General features: G+C 41.6%; 1 protein-coding gene across 1 annotated transcript in view; it reads left to right on the top strand.

Moving 5' to 3' along the window:
• Positions 1–624: 624 nt before the first annotated feature.
• The window catches only part of COL21A1 (collagen type XXI alpha 1 chain), a 115473-nt gene continuing 89414 nt past the window's right edge, over positions 625–26683 (top strand). The window contains exon 1 of the mRNA XM_075049325.1: positions 625–761. The gene's annotated coding sequence lies outside the window, so the exon portion shown is untranslated. The remainder of the gene's footprint in view (positions 762–26683) is intronic.

The raw sequence follows: 26683 nt of genomic DNA, 5'->3' as shown, positions 1-26683 counted from the left end.
CTATGTCACAACACCTTGCAGCATGTGTTGCCCAAAGGGGCGAGGGGGAGGGAGGCATTTGGGTAACAAGGGCTGATAGTTTTGCAGGGACAGAAAAAGGGCTTCTGCACCTGAGCTCTGGTAGGGGTGGTGGTGCCGCGGACACGGAGGAGAGGGTCGAGTGGCAATTACTCCGGTTTGTTGGACAGCTTCAGAAAGTGCAAAAACCACCCGCGCAACAGGAGCACCGAGGTGCGTGGCCAAACGCTATCGAATCTCGCAATAAGGTCCCCAAACCGGCTACTTCTGAAACGAAAGGTGCATGCTCACCAAATTACTTCCAGCTACCCGTCTTGCCCCTCTTGTAATCAAACCACTCGCTCCTCCGGGATGCAGCCCGGGATCGGGATGCTCTTCCAGACCGGGGTGGGGGGGGGGAAGCCTGTCCAACCCCTCACCGGGGACCGGGTGGGATGACGGGGGAGAGCGCGCATTTTTGGGGGGACAGAGGTGCGCGGGAGGTGCAGGAGAGGAGCGGCAAGGCGGCGGGGGGGGGGGGGGAGCTCGGCTCGGGTCTTGCGCTGGTCCGCGGCCAAGCCGGGGCCGTGCCCAGGCGGGGGGGGGCGGTTCTGCCGGCGGGGCGGGCTCCAGCCGGCGGCGGCGGGGCCGGGGCCGGGGCCGGGGCCGCCGCCGCCGCCGCCGAGCTGGCGTGGGGCAGAGCCGCGCCGCAGCGAGCAGAGAGCCCGGCGGCTGGCGGAGGGAGGGCGTGAGGCCGCCGGCAGGTCAGAGCGGACTCCCTGGCGGGGGGGGAGCAGGAGGAGAGGCGAGCTGCCCGGCCCGGGGGGGAGCTTCACCGCCGCGGGGCTCTCCCCTCGCTCGGGGAAATGCGGCTGAAGGGACGGGCGGGGGGTGCGGGGGCTGCCCGGGGGTGGTGGTGGTGGGGACACGGGCAGGTGCAGCCATCGGGGCGGCCTCGGCCACCGCCCGGCCTGCCCTCACGGGAGCCCGGGTGCGGGGACTTGGCGGTCGCCAGCTAAGCCGTGGCTCTGAGGTACGGGGGAATTTCGCGCCTCTTTCCCGAGAGGGAGCCGAAGGTGGGCTGTGTCAGCGAGGGGGTCGGTGGTTTTGCCAGGGGGATTGCGGTGCGTGAGGGCAGGTTGTACTGGCTTGAAATCCTCGCTCGGTTTATTGGGACGAGGCGAAGTCGTTTGTGTCACCCTGTATCCTTCGGTGCCATACGGAAACCTGCTTTATTCCCGCACGCCGGGTGAAACGATTTACGGGCTTTCTGTATTAACTTCTGTGATGGTTTGTGGCACGGGAGTCGAGACTTTACAATACTAAGTGAAGTAGTAGGGTTTGTAATGCCTGCAATTGTACTTGTTTCTGTACCTGGAAAGAAACATCTGCTCTGCAGGCTTCTTCTGATGACTGCTACTCAGTTGTGTAATGCTTAGATCTACATGGTACTTACTGTGCTGAAAGGATCTGGTCTCCGATTCCAGGATTTCACAGGCTGGAAAACCAGTCCGCTGGTTGATTCTGACAGTCTTCCAGCTTTCAGGCACCTGAGAAAGCCTTGTTTCTTCTGGGTTTATTAGACTCAGTAAACTTGGAAGTTTTCCCCAAATCTTATTGATTCTGGGGGCGCTTGTTATATATCTCTCAAATATTTATTGAAATACAGAATACTGAACTAAAGAATGGGCACAAAATAATTATTTGAAGAACTGTGCTAAGTATTTTCCTTAGGATATTTAGTTTTCAGCATGAAGACTTTGATAGGATATAGCATATTAAAGATGTGCAAAATCAAGACAAACATCATTCTGGGATGCATAACAGGAGCGTCGCAGATGTGTGATGGCATCTCTTGGTAGTTGTGACTTTGACGTCTGTGTCTGGTATCAGTACTCTCTGGGATTTTGGACGCCACAGTTCCAGCAGAGTCCCACCAGTTAGGCAGGAGATGAGTAGCAAAGGTGATCAGAGATCTAGAAAACATGACCTATGAGAAAATAGTGAAAGAAATGGAATGTTACAGTCTAGGGCAGCAAAGACTGATGAGAGATGCGATAACAATCGTCAACTGTGTAATTGGTTGCTGCGGAGTTACAGGAAACAAACTGTTCTCCACTCCAGTGGAGGTGTAACAAGAACCAGCATGCTGAACTGCAGCAGGAGAATTAGTTAAATGGTGGGGAAAGTCCTGTCTAATTGTACAGGTGACTTAGCATTGGATTGTCCAGGTAGGGTGTGGAACCTCCTTCACTGGAACTTTTCAAGATCAAATCTAATGAACGTTTACCAGAAGTGCTTAAGGCAGGGGTGACTGTGCCTTCCTGTTTTGAGAGACACTACACGACTTCTCCAGGTCCCTTACAGGCTCCAGGGGTGGCAGAGGCTACCAGGAGGCCAACTGTGAACTCACGCTCTTGATGACAATCATGCATATCAAAGAAGTGGCTTTGTAAGGTAAACATGGCTCAGTAATCCATTTATAGTATTTCACTCACATGCCTAACTTTTATACTAGATTTTATGATTCTTCTTCCTTCTGCTCGAACTGCATTTACAGTTGAAGTCTAAGAGCAGTGATGATCTGCTGAAGAACATCACATCTTGGTTTGGCACCATCACAACCAGTAAATTGGCTTATTGGTTAATGTTAGGAGAGATTTGAGCTTAGTTTCCAAGTACAGTTCTGTAAACTGTATCACATTGCTCCTTTCAGGTCCTCAGTAATAGGGGTGTGTCTCAGGCAGTCCATTAGGCAATACTACTTTGGTTTAATTTATCTCTATCTTGGCTGTGATCATCATCTTTGAAATTACTTGGATTATAATTCAATTCTTAAACATACTTTGAAAAGTGTAGTTAGTCCTACAGCATTAAACATTTTTTTTTTGCCTAGTCCAATTGTTACCCAACTGGTTACAGAAATAGCTGGCTGGAATGAGACTTGGTGTTTTTCTTCCCTCACTTCCATTACCTAGAGGTTTTTATTGCTCTGCTCAAGTTTTATTCTTTGATTGCGTTTGTGTTGTTATTATCAATTTACATATTCATTATTTTAAAAATTCTGCCACATTCTTTGCTTCCAGCGACTGCTTGTGAAATTAGCTTCACAGTCCAAAAAAGGATCATTTAAGTTTTTTTGAACATCCCTGTTCTCTAAGAGTGGGAACAGACAAGGCCTAACCTCTCTTTCTAGGTGTCCCTGTGTTCTGCCCTTACTGCTTTAGAGAGGCATTGGATAAAGCTGATTCAGTCTTTCCAGTGTCTCTTTATAAGACAGGCCTTTTTAATGCCCTTAGTCATCTGTATTATTAAGATGTCTTTGTTTCTGCCTTTTTTCTCTTCTTCGAGCTGGCATGACCAAAGCTGAGCCCGGTAACCTTGCCAAAGACATGCTGTTCGTGTGGCATATTCTGCTGCTTCCTCCTCGGTGGCCTGGCAGTCTAGAGTGCTTGAAGAGACCAAAACGCACCTTATAAAATGCATTGTCTTACATTTAGTTTCTCTGACGTCAGTTCGTTGCCCTGTACGCTGTCAGAGTTTCTCTGAATCATGTGAAAGGACACATTTTGTCAGGGCACAGAGGTGGGTTCTCCCCATGGAGGCTCTGCCAGGGCAGGGCCTGGCAGCCAGGGCCCGTCCCACCGCCCCAGCCAGGAGCAGGGTGGCTGGGGGGGACCAGGGCAGCCCCAGCCCCAGGAATCGGGTGCCCCCCTGGGAGGGGAGGGCTGAGGCCAGGCTGGGACATGGGCCTGTGGCTGGGCCCAGCTTGGCATGGCCTGGCGGCCTTGTGGGCTGAAATGGGGTCCTGGGCTGTGGGAAGGGGCCAGTAAAGGCCTGTTGGTGCCATGGGGACCCTGACACATTTCAAAGCTTCACTGATCCAAATTTTGTGTTGAAAATCTGTGAAATCTACCCATTAGCACGGTAGTGGGTATCTGAAGTATCTGAAGATGTGGGCTTTAGGAAGGGGGAACCTACAGAGACTGGAAGGTGAACTTTGCCATCTATCCCAGGGTGACAGTCACAAGGAGATTGCCAGAGAGTTTATCTCCCTGAATTACACAGAACACCAAGGTCTCTAGAAGGGTTTTTTTGCAATAGAGATATGTGTGGTTCAGCACTCTTTCCTTCTGCAGCATGTCCTCGGCTTGCCTGTGCTGGAGCATGTAGAGGCATAGGGTTTGATGCCCCCTGTGCATCCTCTGCCTGGAGAATCCAGTGCACCTCCTTGAGCACCAGTGCTGACCACGCACAGATCTTTGCATTGGAGATGGCTCCATCAGCCAGGGTCTGCTTGTAAGTAGCCAACCCTGCTAGTCTGGAGTAAAATTTAGGGGTAAGCAGAAAATTGTTGGCATGGCACCAATGGCAACCATACACCATGGCAATACATATTGCTTTGTTAAATAAAAAAAATAAATAAAAAAAGAAATCAAGGCTTGGCATTTCTTCCCTGCTTTTGCCCATGAAAATAGGCTGAGCCCCGCAAGGCTTCTGTGTTGCTTCATTTCTGTGGAAAAAAGCAATATATGGTAGAAGAAAACTTAGGCCTTTGGGGGCATAGACAAAATGACTTGAGAGGCTTTTTTCCTCTCTCTACTTTTTGTGGTACGAGGGTACTGTGAGACTTAACAAAAGAAACTTTTGTAAGTTACCATTAATCTGCGCAGACATTGTTTTGAAGCAGCGCTGACTGATTTAGCCTTCCAGGGTAGATGTCAGGCACGCTATTTGTGATTAACAGCAGATAGAAACCAGGGAGATGAGCAGTGTTGATCATACTGAATAATATTATGAATGGAAATAAGAGTACAAAGTAAATACATGTCAACCTTTTGGAATTTTGTGTGATTTATTTCCTTTCAATGTTGGATTGAGTAATTGATCTTTTTATCGGTGTGTTTTATGCTGTAATAAAACAGGATTCAAACAGTGAGAAGCTAATAGCTGCTCTAATTAAAACACACAGGCACTGGAATGAGACACATTCTCTATAACTAAGAACATGCAAAAATTGCAGGGAAGTTTGTTTGAACTTGATGTGGTGAAAAATAAAACTATCATTCATGCCAGTGAAAGATTTACATTTTTCAGTGAATTCTCTGTCAGTTCAAAGTAAGCCTGTTACAAGTACTGCATTAGCGCATAGGAATCTAAATTTCTGCCTTGTACATTAGTACTTTAAGGCCTCTTCATAATTAAGATTTTTATATTCCAAGATTTTTCTCTCTCCCATGATTAGTTCCAGTAGCTTGCTCTGGAGCTCTGGTTTGAGGCATGAGACGCTGAACTAGTAACAAAAGAGAGGCTGGAGGCTTCTTAGCAATGTAGGCAGAAATAAATACTGATGTGGCAAAATGAGTGGGTTCTGGAGATCGTGTGGGGAAGACAAGGAGGGGCTGGGGTCAATTGCAGCTCTTCTGGGGCAGGTGGGGTTGAGAAGTGGCTGCCAGGGCCACCTGCCTTTGGCTGTGTGACTAGGGTCGGGGATCTTCTAGGAACTGACACGGAGACAGAGGTATGAGGAGGGCTCAGGGCATTTTTAGGACAGGGAGGGTTTGGGGGAGCTTTGTGGCAGCAGAATCTCTCTTATTCCCTAACACTTCATCCAGACGAGCTCTCCTCTTTGCCTTCTTCACTGTCCCATGTTGTGGGTGCCTCTTATCACCTCTGCAGCCATCCATTTTTTCTCAAGCTTACAGTTTCCCTTTCCCTCTTCATTGGCCCCTGCCAACTCTCTTCCCCCTCCCAGGCTTTGGGAAAAGGACTAGGGTCTCAGTGTCACTTGTTCTGGCTGTTGAAAGGTGATAAAGGGAGGTATGAAGAGGGATAAGGGGACTATGCAGAGGTGAAGACGGCACTTCAGTGACCTTGAAGAGCAATGTTTGCTTCTCCTGCAGTCCTGCGTGACGTGAGAGAGATGTACGGCAGAGGGGTATGGCAGGTCCTGCTGTTGCTTCACATACTTTCATCTCTCCTTAGAGGCGGTGGCAGAAGTGCTGTGTAAATAGAAGGTGCTAATCAATGGTTTGGGATGTAGGTCTGCCATCCCCATCTTCTTTGGCATAGGTAAAATCTGCTGGTAGAAGTGGTCTACTTGCTTACAAGTGTGCAGGTTTGTGTGTGGGTGTAAAAGACCTTGAACAAAGAAGTGATCATTGAGGTTTTTATGTTTTAATAGGGAAGTTAAGATTATCTGGGAGGGCTCTAAATGTGTCTGTCTGGACATGGCATATCCATGGCTGAAGTGGCTGTAGCACGCTGTATATTTGCTGATGTGACAAAACTTGTAGGATTTTGTAAAAGATTTTATCTGTGGTAGAACATGCTAGAAAAGCATCTTTGAAAGGGAGAAATTGAGTTGTTGGAATGAAGAGTGTCCCAGCTTCTGTGGTTGGAGTGTACATTAACACTGGTATTTGGTTAGCTCAGAACATTTTTGTACATTTTAAAGACCCTTTACTCTACCCAAAGCTTTGTATTTTTTTTCTATTTAGTCCAACTTATCAAATGTACAACACTGATTTGCATTATCCAAATTGTCAATTCTTTTCCCCTTTCTTGTGTAAATCTTCAGTTATGGTGATGATAAAACATGTTCTAACTTGCCTGAACTCATTTATATCCTACATCAACAGAAAGTAGAAAAAAAATCAGAGCTCTAGTTTGAGATTAAGCCAACAATTTTTAAAGCATGCCAGCTTGTATTTTCCAAAATATTTTGTAACAGTCTGTACTTTCTTCATTAAGTAGAGTTAATGATTTCCAAAAGTTTTCTTTTTAGTCAAAACTGTTGCAGCATAGAAAAATGAGGCCAATTAGGGTGATTTGAAGACACATAAGAGTGCTGCAGTTGGTCTGACAACACAAGTATGTCTAGGCTCAGCCTTTAACAGACAGTTGGGAAGTCTTTGTTGTGAAGAGTACCTTGTGCTTCTTTTGGTGTCTGTAGGTAATTCCAATTCTCACCCCCTTATGAGTTCCCTAATTCCACAACAGCTTGCTGTATCTTATGTGGAGAGGTCAAGATAACATTACGTAGTTATATCAACAGTACAATTTATTAAAATACCAGGTTATTGAACTCAGTTTAAAATCTTGTGGTATAACCCTTGCTTCAGTGAAGTGTGTGAACTTCTGCCAAACTAGCAGGGGAGCTGCCAGGGAGGAACCACTAGAAAGCCATGATGAGCTTTCTAGTCTGTCAGTGTAATGCATACATTTGAGGGAATATGTATGAAGTGGTACTTCAATTCTTTTCCTGATATCAGAGACCTGAAAGGTTCAAATTATAGGTGCAATTAGAAAAGTACTTACTGCCTTCAGTGTCACCAAATGTAATAATTTCTTTGTCTTTTAACTATCTGAGATCTTCTGGGTGGCTCTTTTGGAGCTCTGGCCGAGACAGACTCCCTTAGACAAGGATCTAAGAAAGGCTGTTTAAATAAATGTCTCTTCTTTTAATTGCAGCTCTCTTTGACCCGATCAGCATGTTCCTACTTACTTGCACTTGGGGTCTGACCCTGGTTTCCTACTATTTCCCCTTTCCTCACTGCAATTAGAGAAGATAGAATAATATTCCCAGTTAAATAAAAGGCAGAGGAGAAAATAAACACTGTAAGTGTAGCTGCAGTGTCCTATGTGGAGAAGAGGAGGCAGGCACATCTGTGCAATAACTTAAAGGGTGGGTGAATTATGAAGAATATGACTTGAAGATGGAAGAAGCAGGACTGGACCATTGCTGGACTGTTAGGATCATGAATTCATTCCTTTTGCGCTGTGGGAAATGTTTCAAAACAAAAAATAACTGTGGGAAGTGGCTGGCTGAGATTTGACTTTATACCCAAGTTGAAAGCCCAGGGGAAAGTTATATAATGCTGAACTTCCATTCAGTTGGAGGATTGATTGCTTATGGGACGTTGACATGGGAGTCTCCAGCTCTTAAAATCTTGGCCTTGATAGTGCAGGACTGAAAGATAAAGTAGATCACTCCTGGCAGAATATAGGGTGAACTGAATGTCAGTGTCTTGATAAGGAACTATGTGCCCTCCTTTCCCAAGTGGAATGGTATCTGCCTTGTTATTGCATTTTGTTTAAAAGGTTTCGATTAGGACGGAGCAGAACTGGGAGAGCAAAGTGAGAGAACTTTTGAGATATACCATGAGATTCACTGTCAACTCATGAGAGAGAACAATGAGACAGAACATTGGAGCTATGTAAAGAGTGGAGCCCTTTACCTCATAGCAACTTAAAAAAAGGAAACAAGGTGGAAATGCAAAAATAAAAGGTGTTCATGTGTTGAGGGGAATTTTCAGAGACAACCCCCCCAATTATCTTACTGAAAGGAAACTGAAGCTGTTACCTACTGAAAAGAAGTCCTGTTTGTCCTTCAGAAACTCTGTCACTTGCAGAGAAAGTGAGGATCAAATGGCAACCCGAAGCAAACCAACCAAATAAATTAAAAGGCTTTTTGAATAGCTGTGGCTTGAAGTTGAGAGAAAAATAAGAATGGGGAAATAATGGCAATTAAGAGACCTGGAGGAGATTCTTCCTATCCCTGAAAAGTAAAAGTGAGAATCCTTCAGGTCCTATGTAGTATTGCACAAATCATGAGAAATCACTGATGATAACATGTATCTAAATGCTGGCAATATATTAAACTGTGAAAAATACATTCTTGCAGTATAATAGAAGATAAAGTGATAAAGGAATTTTTTGCTTTTTTACTACCATGGAAAAGAATGAGGGCTGGGAAAGGGGAGGAAAATTTGCTGAATAGGAATAACATAAATTTTTTTTAAGGTCCTAGACAATGGAGTTTTATGTTTGTTATTCCCTGATGAATTTGCAGTGAGGGAAAGGAATGTAATTGTATGCCCCTGTGATTAAGTCCATTTGCTGTGCAAAGAGGCCCACATGGTCATGGCGTGCTCATGACTCAGCTGAAATGAACATTGACGACTTTTGCCAAAAAGGGGATGGAAGCCAGGAAGCTCAAAAGAGAGGACAGCTGCACATAATTTTTAGAAGCACATAGTTGTCTTCAAGAAAGGCAAGCAGTACCAAGAAAAAAGCTGAACTTTTATTTCCTGAAAAGTAAAGGCATTCCATTTATTTTCTCTCTTATTTTCTTTTCCGATCTGGATTTAAATAAGGTATCTGCCCTCTGTTTCTAGCAAGGGAGAATTTCTTCTTTGTGTATGCATAAGTATACCTACTTATGCTAAGTACTTACTATAGGTAATAAGTAGTTCATGGTTTGATGGTACCCGAGAGTAGCCAGAAAAAGGTATTCAAAAAAACTGCCCTGGAGCTGTCCAAAACCGAGCATTTCCTTTGCAAAAGTTTCGGTGCTTTGCAGAAGACCTGATTCTCTCTGCTCCTCAACACTTGACCTCATGCAGTTTTGGATAATTTCCTAATTTACTCTATCTGATTTTTAAATAGAGCTGGGGTAATAGATGTCTTCTGCTTCTGCAGAACTACTTATAGGAAGCCTTTGGAAAGTTGGGCAACTGCAGGCAATGAAATCTTGCTCAGAAATCAAAGTGATAAGAAAAGTCTGTTATATGGCGATTTCATCCTGAAAACTCCACTATACTAACACCAAAATAGAGCTCAAGCATGGATGATTGACACCTGAAGTAAATATACAATCACTTTAGCTCATTAACCTGGTTTCTTGTTTGAATAATCAGGAGACAGCCTTTCTCTCCTGAAAATGAATAGGCCAAGATGTAGAGAATATTTTGATACCATGCAAAATATTCATAATTATTATGATAATTATTATGAAATAATCCTATTATCTTTTTGTGACATAGCATTTTGCCACCTTTTTTCCTGAAGTGGTTATTTTCTAGTCTTGTTTGCTTACATGTTTTCACTGGTTGATATTTTAAATCTAATTTTGTTGTTGTAGAAGTGTATTTTATAATATGGCCGAAAAGGAATTGACTTTCTGTGTTCGTGTATGTGCTTTTTCCACCTTTAATACTATCTGAGAACCAATAAACATGTGTCTAGATGACAGCATTTGATTGTAAATATCTAAAATACAAAGCAATGCTTATGGATTATGGTATAGTTGCTAATTATGGCTACATTATAGCTAAATTCTGTTACTTGCAAATTGATTGTGAATTCTGATGAATTACACAGCCCATATAAGAACAGAGAGTATAATCATGTATCTTGGAATAAGGCTTAGAAGCAAGAAAATCCATTTTAGTCAAACAGTGAATCAATTTCTTATAGTTTAAGTAAGAGAACAGTGTATGATACTATATATACTGTCTTTGGATGCTGATACTATACCCCAAAGATTCCTCTGATGACACTTTTTTTTGAAGGAGATGACATTTTTATACAAAGTCATTCTGAAGTGGTGAATAAACATATGAAATTAATTAGCTTATTGTATGGAGTATCTAGAATTCACAGACCACTTACATAACTATGGTGGTCTTAGAGTATGGGCAGATACAGCCCTTGTTGCACTGGCAAATAGAGCTTCTATTACATGTGCCAGAACATATTAAGTTAGTATTCTCATAGTATTCAATATTTCAGTAGTTTTTTATTTTGTAACTATTGTATCAAAATTGGGGGAATAGAATTTCAAGGAATACTTCTTGAATTGTGGTTGTTTCTTTTACATGAAAAGCAATGTTAGGTGAAGGTTAGAGCATGGCATATCGTTTTGTGACTGGAAACAGAATAGCCATTATTTAAAGTTTCAAGTTATACAATGTATACGCTTATTTATTCTGATGACTTCCTGACTTGTTTTGTATGGAGGCCCAGTCCTACAGACAATGCTGTGTTTTATGTAGGCTTGAATGCAACAAATTACATACAGTCCAGATGTAGATTTTATGATCCACTGAATTTGCTTATTAATTTATTTGGGGCTTTTTTTTTTGAGTGGAAACAGCAGTCCACCCAGTCATTTTAAGTTGAAGGAGTGACACTGTGTCTGTACAATGATTGGTTTTGTCTGAACCCACAGGTGCTAGTTTTACAATTTGCAGGTAAATGCTATATTTATTTTACAGTTTACATATTTTTTTATACTTCAGCATAGGATGTAGATTATAATACACTTTACTATATAAAAACACATTGAACTTTATTGAAAAGGAATTTGTCCATCTCTCCCTTAGTATTAAATTCTGTAGAATATTTTTTATATACTTTGGTGCAGGTATATTACTATTGGCTTGTGCTAATGAATGAACCATTAATGAATGGACCATCAAAATCTGTATAGAACTGAAACCAGTGAAGTGCTTTGGGCGAGTGGTTACAAATTTCTAAAAACTGGTCTTACTTGTGGGCAGACTGTGAGGAGCATAGCGACGCAGCTGAAGTTAAATTAATTATATTTGCCAATTCACAGTAAAGAAACTTGATTTTCAGGCTTCCATGGGACACATGGGAACACAGAAAAATTGGAAGAATGAACATGAGAAGGAGAGACCACTGAAATCAGGATTTCTGGCAATGTAGCTTCAGCAAACAGCACCTAAGTTAAATTTTCCATCTCTGTTTTGAAACACAGAATCTACTGCAGAGCATCTGTGCTCTGCATTACTAGTACAGTCTGGCTTAGAAAGGGCTGCCCTCAGGTACAGAAATGAGTCTTGATTATATCATTCCTCAAAGGCCTAAGGATGTTGGTATGTAATGTCTACTTTAGATGCCTAGGTCCAACATTGAAATGCCATAGAGACTCTTGCTTCTATTCAACCCCAGATAACTCAACCCCAGGTGTAACTGAAGTCAGTATGCCTGCATTTCTGTCAATAAAAATCCCTACACACCTATACGTCTGATGCTAGGCATGCCTAGAACTGTGTGGCACAGTAGGCACCCAGCACAAGCCTGATTCCTAGAAAGATTTACAGCGTAGAAATTCTTCTGTCTCACCTGTGGATCCTGATCCAGCAGGAATTTTTAAGACATGTTTTTGGGACAAGTTTTGTGAAAAGCAGTATTTTTTACTCTTATGTCATGTGGTTAGAGCATTTGTCAGAAAAGACGAACGAGGTTTAGTTCCTTCCTCAGTCTGAAGCAGCTTGAACCATTTACCTTACATTTCTGGTAAATGTTTAAATGGTGAGCATTTGGATAGAGGTGGAATGGGAGAAGTATGAGGTATGGTGTAACTGTGGGTGGTACTGTGTGTTTCAAGCCCTTTTTTGCCAGTGCTGCAGAGAACCATAAATACAGGTATCACATTTTCAGTTTCTAAAGTGATCCTTGTGGCATAACTGATGTTCATCAACTCTAGAGATCTGATTCGTTTTGGGTGTTAGGCCTCCAAAAGCAAGCTGCATCATTCAGGAAGTATCTGTTGTTTACACTGGACCTAAGTGAGATGTGTATGTGTCAACTATGGTAGAGATTATGCTTGTTATTAGATGAAGAGGAAAGCTACGTGAAAAGTCTCATTTATTCAGTCAAGGATAATGGCAAACATTGTGTGTGTGTGTTGCTGTATTAGAAACAAAGCTGCAAAATTAAAGCACACAAATGCATTGTTCATACTGCTTTGAGCAATAGCACACTCAATAGCTTCTTTAAGATTTTCCTATTCGATATGTCTCTGAGCAGAACTGAAGAATTGTGTCTGACACTCACTCAGTGATGCACTGTAGCACCAATGGACAAGACTCGCCCAGCAAAGGCTGTGCCTGACTCCAGGCTACCCTTCACCACCAGGAGGTTGCCTTCTGGTACAGAGGTTTCAACACCTATTTGTCATACCATGTTCTTACCTCTTAACTTAGCAGAGGACTGAAATATAGAAATAAAGCTTTAATGCATTTTTTAACCTGTCTTTTTTAATTCATGTTAACTAAGTCTACTAAAACTTTGTCTATGAAGCAAACTTTATAGACAGAGAACATCATATAAAAGGGAATATGTTTTGAAACTCTTCAAATGGATCTATTTTGATCTCTTTGTGTATGTTGTCCAACATAAATTATTCATTTCTATAGATTGGATAAGTTGGGTATAGAACTTTTTTGTTTTCCTTTATTTTGTTCCGTGTTTGTTTAATGGTTGTTCATGCTGCTGGCTTGCTATATTTTTGACAGTTTATGAATCCCACAATTTAAAAGCTAATAGATATTTTCTAATAACAGTATAGAAATCAACATGAATCTTGTGCATCACGGAGAGCAAATACAAACCAAATGATTTTATGTTGGTGCTCCATAGCATAAATGCAGGCGCTGAACTCTGATGAATCTGGAGGTTTTCGTTTGTGTCATGACAGGCACTAGCAGCACCTCATTTTGTAAGTAACTACTTTGCACCAAGTATTTAAAAATCAGCTGGAGCAAAAATGTAAAAACCTGCTATTACTACCTTCAGCATCTTTAGTGTTCTGGTGATAAATGGTCAAACTCTTAGGAATGCTTGCAGAAGGTTAAGGCCCAAAAGGGAGGCTGTGGAACACCACAGTCAGAAGAATCTGTGCTAGAAATGCTTTTAAACCATGGCTTTTAATTTACTCTAAGAAACACAGATTGGAACTGACATTTAACAAATGAATTTATCTCTACAAGCCTTCTTTATATGAAGTCACTAAGACTGTATGCATGGTGCTTTTGTCCACCTCTATAATCCTTAGCTTCAAGTGGAACCTTTTAAGTAGTTTTCTCTGAAACACTGTAAGTGATGCTCAAGATTTTGTGTTCTTGGGAACACAGAATATAATAGAATTCCCTCTTGTATATGAATTCAACTTTTTAAAACAAGCAAGCAAACAAACCAACCCCAAATCTACCCATTTTTCTAAGAGTGCTAGTTTGACATTTTAAAAAAAAAAAGCCCATCTCAACTTGAATAACTCTGGAATATGTCTGAAAATGCATCTGGCATCTTTAGAAGTGTCAAATTTCTGGCACCAATAATAACATATTGTATTCCTTTCACCTTTTTAAAAAAACATGTATTAAAATCAATGACATTATAAAATCTGCTTTTTTAATTTGTGCGTAAGTTATACACCTGTTTATGCAAGAAAGCATAACATTTGTTCAGGCCTGTCCAATATCATCAATATACTGTGTAAGCAACTTGTCATAGGCCCTAGCAAGTGTGCCATGTTGTTTTATTCGTTCTTTTGCAACCTACACTGCTGACAGTAGGTATTTCTTAATGGACTCGATGGAAAAGAAGTTAAACATTTTGTATATTGTGAAATACGGGAACTACTTTGGAAAAATTTGTTGGTGCTTTTGAAAGAAAAAATGTTGCCTAAACTGCTCTAACCTCTAGTGGCCATTTAATTCACCCGTTGCTAATTTAAGTCAAGTTGGCTGATTCAGAAATGTGATACTCCTGAATTATTAACAAATTCTAGGCCCCTTAATGTCAAAAAGAAACAAAGGGCAGAACTGCTTGCTCTGTTCTCTTGAACAGAAAAGTTGCAAGTGGAATGGTATGAAGGGAAAGTTTTCAGCTATTTACTGTATGGGCTATAATATTGTAACAGATATAATCTGTCAGAGTAGTCTAAGGTAGCATGCTCTTTCTGCTAAATAATATTTAATTGTTGCTCAAAAGAGGGGAAAAAAAGTGCCTTATTTCTTCTGGTTCCCTGGTGGAAACCTAAGAGGTGTGTGGGTGATGTGCGCTTATGACCGTTTGGGATCACTGCTGAGCATAGCAGCAAATCCTATCCCTGGGGCCCAAATGACTCTCTGACCCATATGTTGAAGATTTCTTCATAGACATAGAGTGGGAGGAAAGAATTTGCCTCCTTCCCATGTGCTATAGCCTGGCAAGATGGAACAGGATGCTGCCTTCCACCCCCACTGCATCCTTGCAATGCCAGCTTGTGAGGAGTTACCTGCAATGGCTTGAGGAATAATTTTCTGCAGTTTTGAACATTGAGAGTTCTGAGAATTTCCAAATGCTTAACAAATTGCATGGCCCTGACTGTTGTAATTGTTGTAAAAACAAACAGCTCTCAGACTTGAGGAGAGTTCTCAGAGTATCCTGGATGTTTGGAGTTGTACTGCTGTTGTACTATTAAGTCCTGATTAGTGAATGTCTGAAGATTAAACAAGTGGCCAATAGTACAGGTTGTCTGGAGTGAGAGAAAAGAAAAAGCAAAGATATTGGAGGTAAATGGTTATAGCAGTATTACAGGGTTCAGGGACTTTTTCATAGGGAGAGATGAGATGGTACTTACGGTTCTGCTAGCTTAGTGGTGGGAGAACCACTCCCCAGCATCACTGAGTGTATGGCTCATGATGAAACAAGAATGTGATAGCTAGGCAGTTACGACACAGATATGGAGCTATGTATCCAACTATGAAGTATCACGTGTGAAAATTCAAGCATACAAAGTCATGTATGTCCCTGCAGCCCATGGAGGACCCTACGCTGGAGGAGGCGGATGCCCAAAGGAAACTGTGACCCGGTGGGAAGCCCACACTGGAGCAGGCTCCTGGCAGGACCTGTGGACCCGTGGGGAGAAGAGCCCACACTGAAGCAGGTTTGCTGGCAGGACTTGTGACCCCACAGGGGACCCATGCTGGAGCAGTCTGTGCCTGAAGGACTGCAGCCCGTGGAGGGGACCCATGCTGAAGCAGTTCGTGAAGAATTGCGGCCCATGGGAAGGACCCATGTTGGAGAAGTTCATGGAGAACTGTCTCCCATGGGAGGGACCCCACAGTGGAGCAGGGGAAGAGTGAGGAGTCCTCCCCCTGAGGAGGAAGGAGCGGCAGAGACAATTTGTGGCAAACCAACCTCAACCCCCATTCCCCATCCCCTGCGCTGCTGGCGGGGAGGAGGGAGAGAAAACTGGGAGTGGAGTTGAGCCAGGAAGGAGGAAGGGGTGGGGGAAGGTGTTTTAAGATTTGGTTTATTTCTCATTACCCTCCTCTGATTTGATTGGTAGTAAATTAAATTGATTTTCCCCAAGTTGAGTCTGTTTTGCCAGTGACGTTAATTGCTGAGCGATCTCTCCCTGTCCTTATCTTGACCCACGAGTCTTCCGTTATATTTTCTCTCCCCTGTCCAGCTGAGGAGGGGAGTGATGGAGTGGCTTCAGTGGGCACCTGGTGTCCAGCCAGGGTCATCCCACCACAGAAGTACAAGGCTTTTGAGTAGAAACAGGGAATTAATCTGCGATCTTACAATAACAAACATGCTAAAATATTGTGCCTGCAATATGTCTACACCTCAAAAATGTTATGTAAACAATAAAATTGAAAGGGAAATAAGAAAACAGAAAAGGGATTTGGAAAACAAATACAGCAATATGAATCTTACGAGGGTCAAGTTGTTTAGTATATGAAGGACAGGACTGAGTGGTGGCTTGGACAGTGTGTACATATAGTTAGAAAGGAGTTGGGGGGACCTCTCAGTTTTGCTGAGAAAGTCAGGGGCAGAACTAGGGGCTGGAAATTCAGACAAATTCATCTTTGAAATAAGATGCAGTTTCTTAAAAGTGGGGCTGATTAAACAGTGAAGAAGATTAAGAGGGTTGGGGGGAGGAGGGATACACTTGAGTCATTAAAACAAGATTAGATATTTTTCTTAAAAATGCAGTTTAATCCAGTTTCTTGTAAACAATCTATAGGTTATGCATACAGGAGACAAAAATATCCTGGATGATCCTTTCTCTTCCCAAGGTCACGCATAATGGCTTTAGCAAAGCAGGTGAACTTTCACTTAACTGTATGGATGTTGAAATGGCATTTCTCTTCTAAATGTGTGTGCTTTTATGGACAACTTAAACCAGCTCCTTGTTCAGATGCCCATCTGGGGGATTGGGAAATACTGGTGTTTCTCCTGTCAGAAAGTGATTTACAACATCCAGGGTGAGGTTTGTATGGTATCTGCTGGCTTACTTCATATTTTTTCTTCATGATATTTACCTGTGTGAAACAAAGCTGAAAGCAGAGGAATATGCAAGAATTTTCTGGGGAGGGAGTACCCAGAGACACATGTTGTGTAGTGCTGGATGGCTCTGGCCTTCTCCCCACCCTGCACCTCTGCAAGACTTTCTTGGTCTGATTTGTCCATTAATTAGTTACTCAACTCTGCAGCTACTGTGTCACTAGTTGCTTGGTGGACTGAAGGAAAAACATATGGCAGGGACCAGGAAGGAGTTTTATACTTCATGAATGTAATAAAAATAATTGTCTTCATAGAACCGGCTGTAAGAGTCATCACATTGTAAAGAAAGTGAGCTTGAATACTTGCTGGAGTATCTTTAGTCTTTTTGCAGGTGAAAAGCAACTAATCATGTAAATTTTGCATGGTTTTAGTTTTTGCTTGGGATCATACCATGTCTGGAACTGTGAGTGTTTCTCAAAGTACCAAATTTTGGATATACTTGAAACAGCAAATATTTATGTTTTCCCCTTTGAGCATGAATGTGCTAATTTTCTGTTTTCTTCCTTCAGGAAACTGTTTAAAATATTAAGGGTCCAATTTAGCTCCGATGAAGACAACTGGAGTTCTTTCAAAGTTCTCACTAGTTCAGGTCCTAAATTCCTCTAGAATTTCTATTATTTCCTTTCCTTCAGCAATTACAGCCTCCTTTGAATGACTTGTCAGTATTTTCAGTAAAAAAAAAGACTAAGTAAGAAACGCCTATCATTTAAAAAACATGGAATTGGAAAACCTAAAATTTTCTTTGTCTCTTTACCTCATATGTCTCTTCTTGGTTTGAAGTCTGTGAGTTTATATATCATTGTCAAAATGCTAACATATAATCAAATGTTTTAAAGCCCAGTCTACTTCATGATACCTTTATATGTAGTCTAAAGGCTGTTGTACTAAGCTAAATGGAATAAAATTCCATTCATTCTATAGTGTAAAATAATAAAACCAAGTTTTGAAGCTTGAACAGAGATTTTAACCAGCTTTTCCCATGGATTGCTATTTTAAAAAAAAATTAATCTCTTTTACCTTTTATTGAATGTTTCTGGAAATGATGGAAAAAGAGGGAGGGCAGTTAAAGAATTGGAAAGGACTAAGCTTTCAAATAAAATTTTGAAACCTTCAGGTAAAGCAGGGATCTGTGTCATCATTCTTATCCCCTCCAGCATTTGACAGTATTTAAATTAACACTGAGAATAGCATTAAGTGTAATTTGTGGAAAAAGACTATGAATAACACTGATGGGCTTGATTCATTGTGCTTAATGCTGGAATCCAAACCTGTTTGAGGGATAAACAAGACAAATTAATAGAAGAAAAAGATAGGAAGACAATAAATAATAACTTCTATTTCTGATGCTGGCCCTTAACTTGCAGGAGGCAAACACAACCCATAGACTTATTCTTTCCTTCACATACGAAACTTTAAATCACCTGTTGTGTATTTCTTACTGCTTCTGTCTTGTTTGCACAGCAAATGTTGTAATCATCACATTGCAAATAACATCTTAGCTAAGCCAGCCCTACCATCCTTTTTTTAAAAGTGGAGAACAAAAATAAAAAGATGGAAAGAAAATAAACGTTAGGGGAAAAGAAAGAAGTGAGTGAGGAACTATTGGAAGAAATGTGTATCTGACATATCAGGACCTAGCTGAATTTGGTAGAACTGACAATATTTCTGAATCCTCGTCTGGCTTGCTTTCCTGAGGACTTTGAGACCACAGCAGTAATGGATGAGGAATTCCATGTACCTCTTGTCAACTAGACATGATCCAAATGTAGTCTTTAAATTGCATTAGAAGTTCTTACTTGGATTGGTTCAGTTTTTCTGTTTCCTTTATGCCTCTGTCAGCATTCATTGTTAGAGGTTGTTGTACCTTTCTCTCAGACTTGAGCCAATTTCTATAGTGGTTTCATTGCTAAATTATATATAATTATTATATATAATTTCCAGTTATTGCATTATGTGCCCCAGTGACTGTTTTCCTTCTGTTTACCAACAATTGCCACTGGCCCAGTTGAACTCTACATTCCTTAGCTCAGACAAAATGGTCTCCCAAACTATTGCTCCAGGTAGTCATTTGTATTAAATTGTTTTCTGTTTCCCTGTTTGGTAACATAGATAGATATACATGTGCACATTCAAAATTTGAACTTTGTGATTTCTTGTAGGAGTAGATTCAAATGTTTCTTATGCAGAATCCTATTATCATATGCTGGGTTAATTTCAACTGTACAGTTGGGGTGTCAGATTTTATCCTATTGATTAGCTGTTTTGTTTTCCTTGGGTCCATCCAAGGAGGGAAAATTCTGTGGAATCTCAAGTTGCTTGATAAAGAGAGAAATAACAGCACAGGCTTTTCTCAGGCGGGATGAAATCATGTGTTCCAGGGAGACCTCAAATTCATTTGTTGCAGCCAGAACGCTGAGTTGCCAAGTGTGGTTGCTTACATAAGTTGCCCATCCTGTATTGTTTTCCAATCAGTTGTGTATCGGTCCAGCAGCTCAAATGCTGTGGTAAGCCTCCTTTTCTTTAACCCATAATAACTAATTGCCAGCACCTGGCACAGCATCCTCTTAGAGTGGGACTAAATCCAACAAAGTGCAAGTACCCGAATAAATTGGATTTAAAAACACAAACCTGCTGTGACTTCAGATGTTGGAGCATGAATACAAACTTTCTCTGCTGTAGACTGGAGAAGTCTGTGGGTTTGCTGTGCTTTACTGAATCATAGGAAAAATAAACAATCGGCCAATCCCACTTAAGAGGATTCATTGCTTTCAGAAATATGTATCTTCCTGCTTGGGATATAATATGTATCAACTGCTTACTTTGGTCTCCTATGTACAGCATTGCAGTTGGTATAAAGCATTTATACAGTTGATACAAAGCCGCCTTTCCTAAATCTGCCAAAAATATGATAATTTATTTAATCCTCTTTTCTCCTTTTTATAATCTGCATAATACTTTATGCAGTGTATGTATCGAAGCTATAAATATGGAGTGTAATCTTACCATGTAGTCCTAAGTCCTATGGGTTTATTTTGTTTATATTGAATACCTCTAATAGTGGAAATAGTAATCATGGTGCAGAATAGTTTCATTCAAACTACAGGTTCATTGTTATGCTTCTTACCTATCCCTAAAATGTCTTTTGGGGTGAAGATTGAAGTGGTTTGCTTTGTCAGTAGTTTGGGCAATGCTCTTTTGATTGTTAAGTCAACCATTTTTAATGAGAGATTTAAATTGTGGCTGTGGCACGAATGAAATATCAAACATAAACGTGAAGCAGCTGTTAGTGTCTTTACTGAGCTTTGCGGGAGAAATCCAAAATAACGTTTGAGCAGCAGGAACAGACGACGCTAGTGCGTACTTGAGGGACCACAGATGCATATTCAGCAGCAGGTGAGATTGATTTCTGAAAATGCAGATGAGATGTGATGCTACTGTTTCTTTGAGGTCTCCGATATTCATTCACTTTCTGCAGGTGCTTAGACATTCACCTTCAGCTAACCCAGGTCGCTTTGTGATCAACAATGCACAGCTCACATTGTTGCAGCTGTGGACTTGATATACTCACTTAGCTGCAACAGATCTTCGCCTGCATCTCTCCTCACTTCATTCATGTGTTTCTCCAGCTCTGGAGGTCTCTGTTCTTTAGTCTCTCTGTCAGGTAGGCTTTTAGGGGGAGGGGAAACAAAGCCGTGCCTCTTACCCTTGCCACTGCTGTAAAAAGAAAAGAGAGCAAAGGTGGTGGGGATGGGAGGGAGGGTCCAAGCAAAAGCCCCATTAGCCTTTTCTTTTTAAGGGAGTCCAGGCAATGCTTTCTGCTTGATTTCAGGGTTAGGAAATAAAACACCTTGAACTGTGTACTCTCTGTATAGCCATGTATTCTTAATATAGACTAAGTACAGATGTTGCTTAGCCAGAACGGAACCATTTTACAACTACTTTTCATTCTTGTTGCAATAGTACTAACTATTAAAAAAATAAAGAAAACTCCCAATATGTGTAACTTAAACACGTAATTTTTGTTCTTGACCTCTATTAATACAAACTCATCTGAACTGCTGTGTAATCATGTATTTAATGTTGTAGAACACTCCTGGTATGAATGTAATTATACTGGTGATTATGCCAAAATAGTTCATTCCAACGTAGAAACAGAAAGAAATGGTGTGGGGAATACTAATGTATTCATCACTGTAGGAGATTTTATCTATTTATATACAATCTTGCATTTATGTGTGTATATGTATGTGTAAACAGAGCCTAAATTAATGATGTCTTCACAGCTTCACCCTTCCCAGGAAATGCTGTTATTCTTTTAAATGTTTGCAAGTATAATAACCTCATCAGTTGTGCCCACCAAGAAAACTAAATGAGGAGAAACAATATGTGGAAAACATGAGTGCAGAATGGGACTGAAATCCAAGTGGAAATAAATAGAGATGCAGATGTATTACTTGATAAAAGTAACTGGCTTGGAGTAATCTCATAGACTTTTTGAATGCTTAGGACTGGTAGTATATGGTAGAGTTAGGAATAAATAGTTAAATGTAAATTGCCCAAACATTTTATTTGTAAACCCCATTAATTTTGAAAGCACAACAAATGTGAAAAGAAGATGGTGCAATATTGCATTACTTTTCCACATTATTTAATGACTCTAAATCAGGATTTTCAGGGTTGCTTTGCTCTTGCTGTACAGTTTCTGTAATATTGCATAAGTTTTGGAAGTGCAAAGAATCTCCTGTATGTCCTTTCAATCATTATTGTAGTAATGTTTTAATATTTGTTCCTTTGTAGGCCAAACCTAACGATCTCTAGTTGAATTAAGAGATGTTTAAACAGTGATGTAATATGAGAGAAGTGTTAATTCATACTTGGAAGGTGAGATAATATATATAACCTTTAGTCTGGTTATTTTCTCAGAATGCTGGAAAAGCTTAAAGTCATACCCTTCCTGGCTTCCTTCTTAGGCAGTAACTAGCAATGGGAAGAAGTGAAGGAAGGAACTCCTCCTTTCAGTATATTTCTTCAGTGTAGTTCTTCAGCAAGAAATCTTCATGCAGCAGAGAAGCCAGGGTTTTCAGAGAAAGGAAATCTCTCTCTCCATTCCCCAGTTTGAATAGTGACAAAACTGCACTGAAGAGCAAATATTTTTGATGCTGAAAGATTCCAAATTGCTCTAAATAGAAAGTTTCTTCAGAGAGTATTCCTGGGAAGAGTAAAGTGATATACTTATCTGAGTGGTGGAAAGCTGGATTTGGAAAGACTGCATCAGTAAACTGCCTTTTGAGATACAGAAGGTGCTCCTTTTAGGCATCTTAAATGCAAAGTGCAAATACTGCCTAATCTGCTTAGGCACCTAAATTTCCTACCGAAAGCTTAATTTGCATGTGAAGTTCTTCTGCTATGCATGCATACAGGAGATGCTGTCATTTGAACCTCTGTACACTTCTGCGTAGCAAAGCTGTCCTGGGAGTTGCATGCCTTTGCTATCTCTAACACACTGGCAGCCTTGAATTAATTCAAAAATCGAGGAGAGGCTGTTGGTTTCAGTAATGGCTGTAGCACATGTCCACTGTGTAGGGAGGGAACCTGAGTTCAATTTCCTTCCCAGTTGGAGGTGTTCAGTGGTCCTGTTTGTGAAAATGCTGCTGCACAGCAAAATTGCTGTGCCCAGAAGAAAGCAAGAAATACATTGCAGGAACTGCCTAATTGGTTAAAGCTGCCTGAAATGGCACAGCATGTAGGTGAGTCAGTATGTCACTAATTTCCAAACTTCATTGAGCTTTCTGCTTAAACATGACAAAACCTGAATGTGCACTGGGGAGGCTGTAATTTTTCTGTCTGTGACCATGCACTCACAGGGCACGGGCTGATGCAGCAAAGCTTTATTGTGCCCTCTTTCTCTCCTGCCTTTGGTGCAGATAGAAATAATGCTCAGCTAACTCTGCTTTGGTGGAGAACAGGATCTTATACTACTGCCCTGCGGGTCGTGGTTCAAGGGCCTGATGCTTAGTAGCACTGCTATGGGTTTACCTTTAATTTACTCTGAGATGCACAGAAACTTGCCTGAGTCTTGATGCAAGTCTCAAAGATACTAAAAAATATCTGGTGTACTCTACAATCCCTCATTTCGGGGGCTCAGAGCAGAGGCCTTTACATAAGCTGTTTGGAATCCCTCTGTGCAAGTTAGACCATTTTACCCCAGGGGACTGTTTCCGCTCACTCTAAACATCCCTTTTGCTATAACAGTGGCATGTAAAAAACCAAGATAAAAAGCATACAGTGAAGAACAGGAGAATGACCGTAATGAGTCACACTAAAGGTCCACCCAACCCAGTATCTCATCTCAGTTAAAGTCTGATAGGCCCTTGCAGCTTTCATTTAAACAGTTTTGTGGAGTTGGGAGATAACCAAAGGCTTGCTCCTGCCACCCTGTGCATCACCAGAATTATAAAGCCTCTGGGTGCACTGCACTGTCCCATTTAAGGTGGAAAAATCAAATAGCTGTGTGGGATGCCTTGAAAAATATAGTAACACATGTGCTATTTCTCCATGAATACTATCTCAGTCCGCAACCCTTTATTTGAGCTGGATGCAACATCTGTGTATTTATTGAGTCACCCTGTATGGATTTTTATTCCATGAGCTTCCATATACTAGAAGTGGTTTGTTATAACTGAGAGGTGGGAAAGCAGTTTGATGAACGTGTTTTCCTGGTTACATTTGGTAAAACTGCAAACTAATCGCAACAGATAATTTGGAAAAAGACAGGGGCTAGAGGTCTTATTTAAAATATTTTTTCTTTTTTTTTTTTTTCCACATAGCTTAGCATAATATCATAGAATCATAGAGTATCTCGAGTTGTAAGGGACCCGTAAGGATCATTGAATCCTGGCTACTATTTGCAGATGCAGAGGAAATAAGGAGCAAGCGTGAATCCTGTCCCCTCTGTGCAGTGCTGGGACAGATTTCCCATCCCTTAGTGCTTCCCTGCACAATCTGATCCAGGTCCTCCAGCTCCAGCAGCAGAAGTTTGGCATGAGGGCCCTGACTTCTTGTAGCAGCCAGCAGAGCTCTCAAGGGCAGAGGAGAAAGCAGTAAGCACTTCCATGGGCCACCATAGAGCCACCTTTCTCTGTTTCTCTTAAAAAAACTGGAGATAGAAACGACATGATCAGCAGTGATGAATTTTGGCTTTTGGAAATGTCAGTGGTGCAGTCCTGGGCTGGTATTAATGATGGCCTCTCCATGGTAGCAATAAGGCACTTGGGCAAGTATTTTCTGTAAGTAATTTCAAGTATACTTCTGTTGCTTGTGCTATAATTGCTGTGTCGACAAGACATAGAAGTTTGGTCTTTGGAGTTGTTGGTTTGGCATCTCTTTTGACTGTTAAAAGTGCAGTGCTATATTATTATTTTCTTTCAAATAAATTGAACACTGGATGGTTCCTGGAATCCTCATTGGCTGGTTGCTATAAGTCTTGGGCTTATCCTTTTAATTTTGGTTTCTATTAATAAGTCCATTTTGGACTCTAAATAGTTATTCGGCTTTATACTTATAATGAAGTTCTCAAGTTCAGCATCTCATATTTTTCAGGCTTTGTTGCAAATGAAACACAGAAGGACTCTCACAAATAGATGGAAAAATTCATCTGTTGAGAGAATACAGTTTGATTCTGCAGATCAGAATAGCTTGCTTTGCCAATTATTTTACTGATTCTTTTTAAGAAATACAAGTTGAGGCATGCTTTCCACCAAAAGAAATCTTGCTCTGATGTGATAGTTTCATTACTTCAATGTCTTTCAAGATTAAAAGCATACAGTGAAGGCTGCTGTAGCATTCACTAGTGAAGAATATAAATTCTTCACTGTGAGAAGTGATACATATATGATTCCTGCGCTGTAATTCCCTCCTGTACTGCCCCACAATGATGCCTGATAGCTTGTGAAGGTATCCCTGGTATTATTTCTTTCACTGCTGCATGGTGACCAGCACTTCTCTCTGTTGGGGTAGGTGTGGCTGGGGCCAGGAGGAACTCACCAACATTTCTTCTTTCTGGTTCTACCTTTTTTCTTTTGGGACTCCTGTTTTGCAATTTTAAGACAACTTGATGAGAGGTGACCAGTGGGGTCATACAAGGGGTCTGCCATTAATTTTTGCCTGTTCTTTAAAATATATACATGAATGAGATGAATGCAAATGAATGATAGAACACAGAACTGAAACATTCAGAGGACAGCACATTTCAGCTGGGTGTACGAGTGGAGCGCACCACAGCATATCCCCACGAATTTTCCTTTCCTTACGTCTGGTTCCCCTGCGACACCCCTCATCTCCTGTTTGCCGTGGTTTTGACATGACCTTTCCCTCTGCTCCTAAACCAGGCTCCCTGACACTCCCTCTACTCCAGGACAGCTGGTAAATGCTGCTGTCCCGTGTACCTCTCCCCCGGTGAAGTTTTAGTTTCTGTGGAGCATCTCCTTCCTGGGGGACACAGGGCTTCCCTGCAGCCCCCTGCTCTCCCCACCCAGCCAGCTCTGAGCTGGCTTCTTCCTCTTCCCTGTACCTTGTCTCGTTCCTCCCGATTGGGGCTGGGGTGTTCACCCCTGAGGACACCAGTAGGTAAATGTTTGTGGAAGGATGAGCAGATGTCCTGGTTCCAGGTGGGAACTGGAGCTGATTGACATCCAGGGGTGTGATCAGGGGGATGGTGTCAAATCCATCCTCCACAAGGGGCTGCTTTGTGCTCTTCTCACTGAAATTATTCCCCAGTTTCACCATTCTTCCAGGATAGAGGGATTTTCTGCTCTTGTTCAGGGGTGAATTTCCAAAACACTGGAGGTGCCCACTATCGGTGCCTCTTTGTCTTTCCAGGTCATTATTGCCAATGTGTTGGCATAGGACGATGATGTGCTCCTTACAAACTTCTGCCACATGGGTCGTGTGCATTGGACTTCGTCTGGATCTTTGGGTAATTGTGGGTTGTCCGGGTCATGATGAATTGTCTCTAGCACAGCTAATTTCCTCAGATATTGGATACCTCTTTCCATGGTTGTCCACTTGCTTGATTGACATATAACATCTTCCTTAAAGGGGTACCTTTCCTTCACACTTGACAGGAGTTGCCTCCAGAGGCTGATGGCTTGTGTCCCTTTTCCAATTGCCTTGTCAATGCCACCTTCCCTGGCAAGCGATCCCAGCTGCTTGGCTTCCCTACCTTCTAATTCCAAGCTATTAGCCCCATTGTCCCAGCATTGGAGGAGCCAGGTGATAATATGCTCACCTATACGGCGGCCAAAATCTTTTCGCATATCCCGCAGCTCACTCAAGGATAGGGACCGGGTTATTACCTCTGGTTCTGCCTCTGAGAAATGAAAGGGATCGGTGCAGTTTAAGGCAGGCATTAATAGCTTCTGCAGGGGTTAGTGAAAGGAGAGTTGTGCCAGCAAGCAGGATCCCAGGGTCCCCGCCTGAACTGAAGTGCCTGCGGCACAGAGCACATACAAGTTTTGTGCTGCAAGGTGTGTGTTGTTAAAATAATTTTGTAGATTTAGCATGCTGTTTTATTTTCAAAAAAAGTGCAATACTAATGGTAGCAGTCCCTGTACTCCTTTTAGTGAAGACTGATGCAGTGAAGTCACTAAGTTGCTTGGGGTTTGTTTTCTTTTTACATAAATTCTATGGATTTTACATAAATAACCATTGAGACAACCACAGAGATAACAAATGCCAAAAATTAATTTATGTGCTG

This window comes from Buteo buteo, chromosome 17 (genome assembly GCF_964188355.1).
Source record: "Buteo buteo chromosome 17, bButBut1.hap1.1, whole genome shotgun sequence".
Lineage (NCBI taxonomy): Eukaryota > Metazoa > Chordata > Aves > Accipitriformes > Accipitridae > Buteo > Buteo buteo.
This window is presented reverse-complemented; position numbering and strand designations above follow the sequence as displayed.